Below are 7930 nucleotides of genomic sequence, written 5' to 3'. Positions count from 1 at the left end.
TCTTGATGTAGCCCTAAGCAGTGACTGGCAAGAAACACTTTCATGGAAAGGGGTTGCCAAGCTTCCAAAAATTACGAATCTCCAGAAATCTCAGCAAATGTTTTTTCACCCAAACTGGATGATACTTTCAGGTAATGATCAGTACACTAAGGCGACTTGGTTCCCCAAATTTCGTTCTTCTATGTTGAAGCGTTCATTTCCAGTAACAGTTTGAATTTTTAGGTTTCACTCAGTTTTCTCCTATATTGATACATGTATTTGGAACTCTAAATCCAACACGGTTTGTGCTAGCTTCTTGAAACTTGAAACAGTAAAGTAGTTTCACGTTCTATCTCTATGTTTTGTTTTCTCTTGATGTAGCCCTAAGCACTGACTGGTGTGAAACACTTTCATGGAAAGGGGTTGCCAAGCATCCAAAAATTACGAATCTCCAGAAATCTCAGCAAATATTTTTTCACCCAAACTGGATGATACTTTCAGGTAATGATCAGTACACTAAGGCGACTTGGTTCCCCAAATTTCGTTCTTCTATGTTGAAGCGTTCATTTCCAGTAACAGTTTGAATTTTTAGGTTTCACTCTGTTTTCTCCTATATTGATAGATGTATTTGGAACTCTAAATCCAACACGGTTTGTGCTAGCTTCTTGAAACTTGACACAGTAAAGTAGTTTCACGTTCTGTCTCTATGTTTTGTTTCCTCTTGATGTAGCCCTAAGCAGTGACTGGCGAGAAACACTTCCATGGAAAGGGGTTGCCAAGCTTCCAAAAATTATGAATCTCCAGAAATCTCAGCAAATATTTTTTCACCCAAACTGGATGATACTTTCAGGTAATGATCAGTACACTAAGCTGACTTGGTTCCCCAAATGTCGTTCTTCTATGTTGAAGCGTTCATTTCCAGTAACAGTTTGAATTTTTAGGTTTCACTCTGTTTTCTCCTATATTGATACATGTATTTGGAACTCTAAATCCAACACGGTTTGTGCTAGCTTCTTGAAACTTGACACAGTAAAGTAGTTTCACGTTCTGTCTCTATGTTTTGTTTCCTCTTGATGTAGCCCTAAGCAGTGACTGGCGAGAAACACTTTCATGGAAAGGGGTTGCCAAGCTCCCAAAAATTACGAATCTCCAGAAATCTCAGCAAATATTTTTTCACCCAAACTGGATGATACTTTCAGGTAATGATCAGTACACTAAGGTGACTTGGTTCCCCAAATGTCGTTCTTCTATGTTGAAGCGTTCATTTTTAGTAACAGTTTGAATTTTTAGGTTTCACTTTGTTTTCTCCTATATTGATACATGTATTTGGAACTCTAAATCCAACACGGTTTGTGCTAGCTTCTTGAAACTTGACACAGTAAAGTAGTTTCACGTTCTATCTCTATGTTTTGTTTCCTCTTGATGTAGACCTAAGCAGTGACTGGCGAGAAACACTTTCATGGAAAGGGGTTGCCAAGCTACCAAAAGTTACGAATCTTCAGAAATCTCAGCAAATATTTTTTCACCCAAACTGGATGATACTTTCAGGTAATGATCAGTACACTAAGGCGACTTGGTTCCCCATATGTCGTTCTTCTATGTTGAAGCGTTCATTTCCAGTAACAGTTTGAATTTTTAGGTTTCACTCTGTTTTCTCCTATATTGATAGATGTATTTGGAACTCTAAATCCAACACGGTTTCTGCTAGCTTCTTGAAACTTGACACAGTAAAGTAGTTTCACGTTCTGTCTCTATGTTTTGTTTCCTCTTGATGTAGCCCTAAGCAGTGACGGGCGAGAAACACTTCCATGGAAAAGGGTTGCCAAGCTTCCAAAAATTACGAATCTCCAGAAATCTCAGCAAATGTTTTTTCACCCAAACTGGATGATACTTTCAGGTAATGATCAGTACTCTAAGGCGACTTGGTTCCCCAAATGTCGTTCTTCTATGTTGAAGCGTTCATTTCCAGTAACAGTTTGAATTTTTAGGTTTCACTCTGTTTTCTCCTATATTGATACATGTGTTTGAAACTCTAAATCCAACACGGTTTGTGCTAGCTTCTTGAAACTTGACACAGTAAAGTAGTTTCACGTTCTGTCTCTATGTTTTGTTTCCTCTTGATGTAGCCCTAAGCAGTGACTGGAGAGAAACACTTTCATGGAAAGGGGTTGCCAAGCTTCCAAAAATTACGAATCTCCAGAAATCTCAGCAAATATTTTTTCACCCAAACTGGATGATACTTTCAGGTAATGATCAGTACACTAATGCGACTTGGTTCCCCAAATGTCGTTCTTCTATGTTGAAGCGTTCATTTCCAGTAACAGTTTGAATTTTTAGGTTTCACTCTGTTTTCTCCTATATTGATAGATGTATTTGGAACTCTAAATCCAACACGGTTTGTGCTAGCTTCTTGAAACTTGACACAGTAAAGTAGTTTCACGTTCTGTCTCTATGTTTTGTTTCCTCTTGATGTAGCCCTAAGCAGTGACTGGCGAGAAACACTTTCATGGAAAGGGGTTGCCAAGCTTCCAAAAATTACGAATCTCCAGAAATCTCAGCAAATATTTTTTCACCCAAACTGGATGATACTTTCAGGTAATGATCAGTACACTAAGGCGACTTGGTTCCCCAAATGTCGTTCTTCTATGTTGAAGCGTTCATTTCCTGTAACAGTTTGAATTTTTAGGTTTCACTCTGTTTTCTCCTATATTGATACATATATTTGGAACTCTAAATCCAACACGGTTTGTGCTAGCTTCTTGAAACTTGACACAGTAAAGTAGTTTCACGTTCTGTCTCTATGTTTTGTTTCCTCTTGATGTAGCCCTAAGCAGTGACTGGCGAGAAACACTTTCATGGAAAGGGGTTGCCAAGCTTCCAAAAATTACGAATCTCCAGAAATCTCAGCAAATGTTTTTTCACCCAAACTGGATGATACTTTCAGGTAATGATCAGTACACTAAGGCGACTTGGTTCCCCAAATTTCGTTCTTCTATGTTGAAGCGTTCATTTCCAGTAACAGTTTGAATTTTTAGGTTTCACTCTGTTTTCTCCTATATTGATCGATGTATTTGGAACTCTAAATCCAACACGGTTTGTGCTAGCTTCTTGAAACTTGACACAGTAAAGTAGTTTCACGTTCTGTCTCTATGTTTTGTTTCCTCTTGATGTAGCCCTAAGCAGTGACTGACAAGAAACACTTCCATGGAAAGGGGTTGCCAAGCTTCCAAAAATTATGAATCTCCAGAAATCTCAGCAAATATTTTTTCACCCAAACTGGATGATACTTTCAGGTAATGATCAGTACACTAAGCCGACTTGGTTCCCCAAATGTCGTTCTTCTATGTTGAAGCGTTCATTTCCAGTAACAGTTTGAATTTTTAGGTTTCACTCTGTTTTCTCCTATATTGATACATGTATTTGGAACTCTAAATCCAACACGGTTTGTGCTAGCTTCTTGAAACTTGACACAGTAAAGTAGTTTCACGTTCTGTCTCTATGTTTTGTTTCCTCTTGATGTAGCCCTAAGCAGTGACTGGCGAGAAACACTTTAATGGAAAGGGGTTGCCAAGCTTCCAAAAATTACGAATCTCCAGAAATCTCAGCAAATATTTTTTCACCAAAACTGGATGATACTTTCAGGTAATGATCAGTACACTAAGGCGACTTGGTTCCCCAAATGCCGTTCTTCTATGTTGAAGCGTTCATTTTTAGTAACAGTTTGAATTTTTAGGTTTCACTCTGTTTTCTCCTATATTGATACATGTATTTGGAACTCTAAATCCAACACGGTTTGTGCTAGCTTCTTGAAACTTGACACAGTAAAGTAGTTTCACGTTCTATCTCTATGTTTTGTTTCCTCTTGATGTAGACCTAAGCAGTGACTGGCGAGAAACACTTTCATGGAAAGGGGTTGCCAAGCTTCCAAAAGTTACGAATCTTCAGAAATCTCAGCAAATATTTTTTCACCCAAACTGGATGATACTTTCAGGTAATGATCAGTACACTAAGGCGACTTGGTTCCCCATATGTCGTTCTTCTATGTTGAAGCATTCATTTCCAGTAACAGTTTGAATTTTTAGGTTTCACTCTGTTTTCTCCTATATTGATAGATGTATTTGGAACTCTAAATCCAACACGGTTTCTGCTAGCTTCTTGAAACTTGACACAGTAATGTAGTTTCACGTTCTGTCTCTATGTTTTGTTTCCTCTTGATGTAGCCCTAAGCAGTGACGGGTGAGAAACACTTCCATGGAAAAGGGTTGCCAAGCTTCCAAAAATTACGAATCTCCTGAAATCTCAGCAAATGTTTTTTCACCCAAACTGGATGATACTTTCAGGTAATGATCAGTACACTAATGCGACTTGGTTCCCCAAATGTCGTTCTTCTATGTTGAAGCGTTCATTTCCAGTAACAGTTTGAATTTTTAGGTTTCACTCTGTTTTCTCCTATTTTGATACATGTATTTGGAACTCTAAGTCCAACACGGTTTGTGCTAGCTTCTTGAAACTTGACACAGTAAAGTAGTTTCACGTTCTGTCTCTATGTTTTGTTTCCTCTTGATGTAGCCCTAAGCAGTGACTGGCGAGAAACACTTTCATGGAAAGGGGTTGCCAAGCTTCCAAAAATTACGAATCTCCAGAAATCTCAGCAAATATTTTTTCACCCAAACTGGATGATACTTTCAGGTAATGATCAGTACACTAAGCCGACTTGGTTCCCCAAATGTCGTTCTTCTATGTTGAAGCGTTCATTTCCAGTAACAGTTTGAATTTTTAGGTTTCACTCTGTTTTCTCCTATATTGATACATGTATTTGGAACTCTAAATCCAACAGGGTTTGTGCTAGCTTCTTGAAACTTGACACAGTAAAGTAGTTTCACGTTCTATCTCTATGTTTTGTTTCCTCTTGATGTAGCCCTAAGCAGTGACTGGCGAGAAACACTTTCATGGAAAGGGGTTGCCAAGCTTCCAAAAGTTACGAAACTTCAGAAATCTCAGCAAATATTTTTTCACCCAAACTGGATGATACTTTCAGGTAATGATCAGTACACTAAGGCGACTTGGTTCCCCATATGTCGTTCTTCTATGTTGAAGCGTTCATTTCCAGTAACAGTTTGAATTTTTAGGTTTCACTCTGTTTTCTCCTATATTGATACATGTGTTTGGAACTCTAAATCCAACACGGTTTGTGCTAGCTTCTTGAAACTTGACACAGTAAAGTAGTTTCACGTTCTGTCTCTATGTTTTGTTTCCTCTTGATGTAGCCCTAAGCAGTGACTGGAGAGAAACACTTTCATGGAAAGGGGTTGCCAAGCTTCCAAAAATTACGAATCTCCAGAAATCTCAGCAAATATTTTTTCACCCAAACTGGATGATACTTTCAGGTAATGATCAGTACACTAATGCGACTTGGTTCCCCAAATGTCGTTCTTCTATGTTGAAGCGTTCATTTCCAGTAACAGTTTGAATTTTTAGGTTTCACTCTGTTTTCTCCTATATTGATACATGTGTTTGAAACTCTAAATCCAACACGGTTTGTGCTAGCTTCTTGAAACTTGACACAGTAAAGTAGTTTCACGTTCTGTCTCTATGTTTTGTTTCCTCTTGATGTAGCCCTAAGCAGTGACTGGAGAGAAACACTTTCATGGAAAGGGGTTGCCAAGCTTCCAAAAATTACGAATCTCCAGAAATCTCAGCAAATATTTTTTCACCCAAACTGGATGATACTTTCAGGTAATGATCAGTACACTAATGCGACTTGGTTCCCCAAATGTCGTTCTTCTATGTTGAAGCGTTCATTTCCAGTAACAGTTTGAATTTTTAGGTTTCACTCTGTTTTCTCCTATATTGATACATGTATTTGGAACTCTAAATCCAACACGGTTTGTGCTAGCTTCTTGAAACTTGACACAGTAAAGTAGTTTCACGTTCTGTCTCTATGTTTTGTTTCCTCTTGATGTAGCCCTAAGCAGTGACTGGCGAGAAACACTTTCATGGAAAGGGGTTGCCAAGCTTCCAAAAATTACGAATCTCCAGAAATCTCAGCAAATATTTTTTCACCCAAACTGGATGATACTTTCAGGTAATGATCAGTACACTAAGGCGACTTGGTTCCCCAAATGTCGTTCTTCTATGTTGAAGCGTTCATTTCCTGTAACAGTTTGAATTTTTAGGTTTCACTCTGTTTTCTCCTATATTGATACATATATTTGGAACTCTAAATCCAACACGGTTTGTGCTAGCTTCTTGAAACTTGACACAGTAAAGTAGTTTCACGTTCTGTCTCTATGTTTTGTTTCCTCTTGATGTAGCCCTAAGCAGTGACTGGCGAGAAACACTTTCATGGAAAGGGGTTGCCAAGCTTCCAAAAATTACGAATCTCCAGAAATCTCAGCAAATGTTTTTTCACCCAAACTGGATGATACTTTCAGGTAATGATCAGTACACTAAGGCGACTTGGTTCCCCAAATTTCGTTCTTGTATGTTGAAGCGTTCATTTCCAGTAACAGTTTGAATTTTTAGGTTTCACTCTGTTTTCTCCTATATTGATACATGTGTTTGGAACTCTAAATCCAACATGGTTTGTGCTAGCTTCTTGAAACTTGACACAGTAAAGTAGTTTCACGTTCTGTCTCTATGTTTTGTTTCCTCTTGATGTAGCCCTAAGCAGTGACTGGCGAGAAACACTTTCATGGAAAGGGGTTGCCAAGCTTCCAAAAATTACGAATCTCCAGAAATCTCAGCAAATATTTTTTCACCCAAACTGGATGATACTTTCAGGTAATGATCAGTACACTAAGGCGACTTGGTTCCCCAAATGTCGTTCTTCTATGTTGAAGCGTTCATTTCCAGTAACAGTTTGAATTTTTAGGTTTCACTCTGTTTTCTCCTATATTGATACATATATTTGGAACTCTAAATACAACACGGTTTGTGCTAGCTTCTTGAAACTTGACACAGTAAAGTAGTTTCACGTTCTGTCTCTATGTTTTGTTTCCTCTTGATGTAGCCCTAAGCAGTGACTGGCGAGAAACACTTTCATGGAAAGGGGTTGCCAAGCTTCCAAAAATTACGAATCTCCAGAAATCTCAGCAAATGTTTTTTCACCCAAACTGGATGATACTTTCAGGTAATGATCAGTACACTAAGGCGACTTGGTTCCCCAAATTTCGTTCTTCTATGTTGAAGCGTTCATTTCCAGTAACAGTTTGAATTTTTAGGTTTCACTCTGTTTTCTCCTATATTGATACATGTATTTGGAACTCTAAATCCAACACGGTTTGTGCTAGCTTCTTGAAACTTGAAACAGTAAAGTAGTTTCACGTTCTATCTCTATGTTTTGTTTTCTCTTGATGTAGCCGTTAGCAGTGACTGGCGGAAACACTTTCATGGAAAGGGGTTGCCAAGCATCCAAAAATTACGAATCTCCAGAAATCTCAGCAAATATTTTTTCACCCAAACTGGATGATACTTTCAGGTAATGATCAGTACACTAAGGCGACTTGGTTCCCCAAATTTCGTTCTTCTATGTTGAAGCGTTCATTTCCAGTAACAGTTTGAATTTTTAGGTTTCACTCTGTTTTCTCCTATATTGATAGATGTATTTGAAACTCTAAATCCAACACGGTTTGTGCTAGCTTCTTGAAACTTGACACAGTAAAGTAGTTTCACGTTCTGTCTCTATGTTTTGTTTCCTCTTGATGTAGCCGTTAGCAGTGACTGGCGGAAACACTTTCATGGAAAGGGGTTGCCAAGCTTTCAAAAATTACGAATCTCCAGAAATCTCAGCAAATGTTTTTTCACCCAAACTGGATGATACTTTCAGGTAATGATCAGTACACTAAGGCGACTTGGTTCCCCAAATGCCGTTCTTCTATGTTGAAGCGTTCATTTTTAGTAACAGTTTGAATTTTTAGGTTTCACTCTGTTTTCTCCTATATTGATAGAT

Source organism: Spermophilus citellus (genome assembly GCF_964194105.1).
Source record: "Spermophilus citellus genome assembly, contig: SCAFFOLD_59, whole genome shotgun sequence".
NCBI lineage: Eukaryota > Metazoa > Chordata > Mammalia > Rodentia > Sciuridae > Spermophilus > Spermophilus citellus.
Note: the sequence above shows the minus strand (reverse complement) of the source record.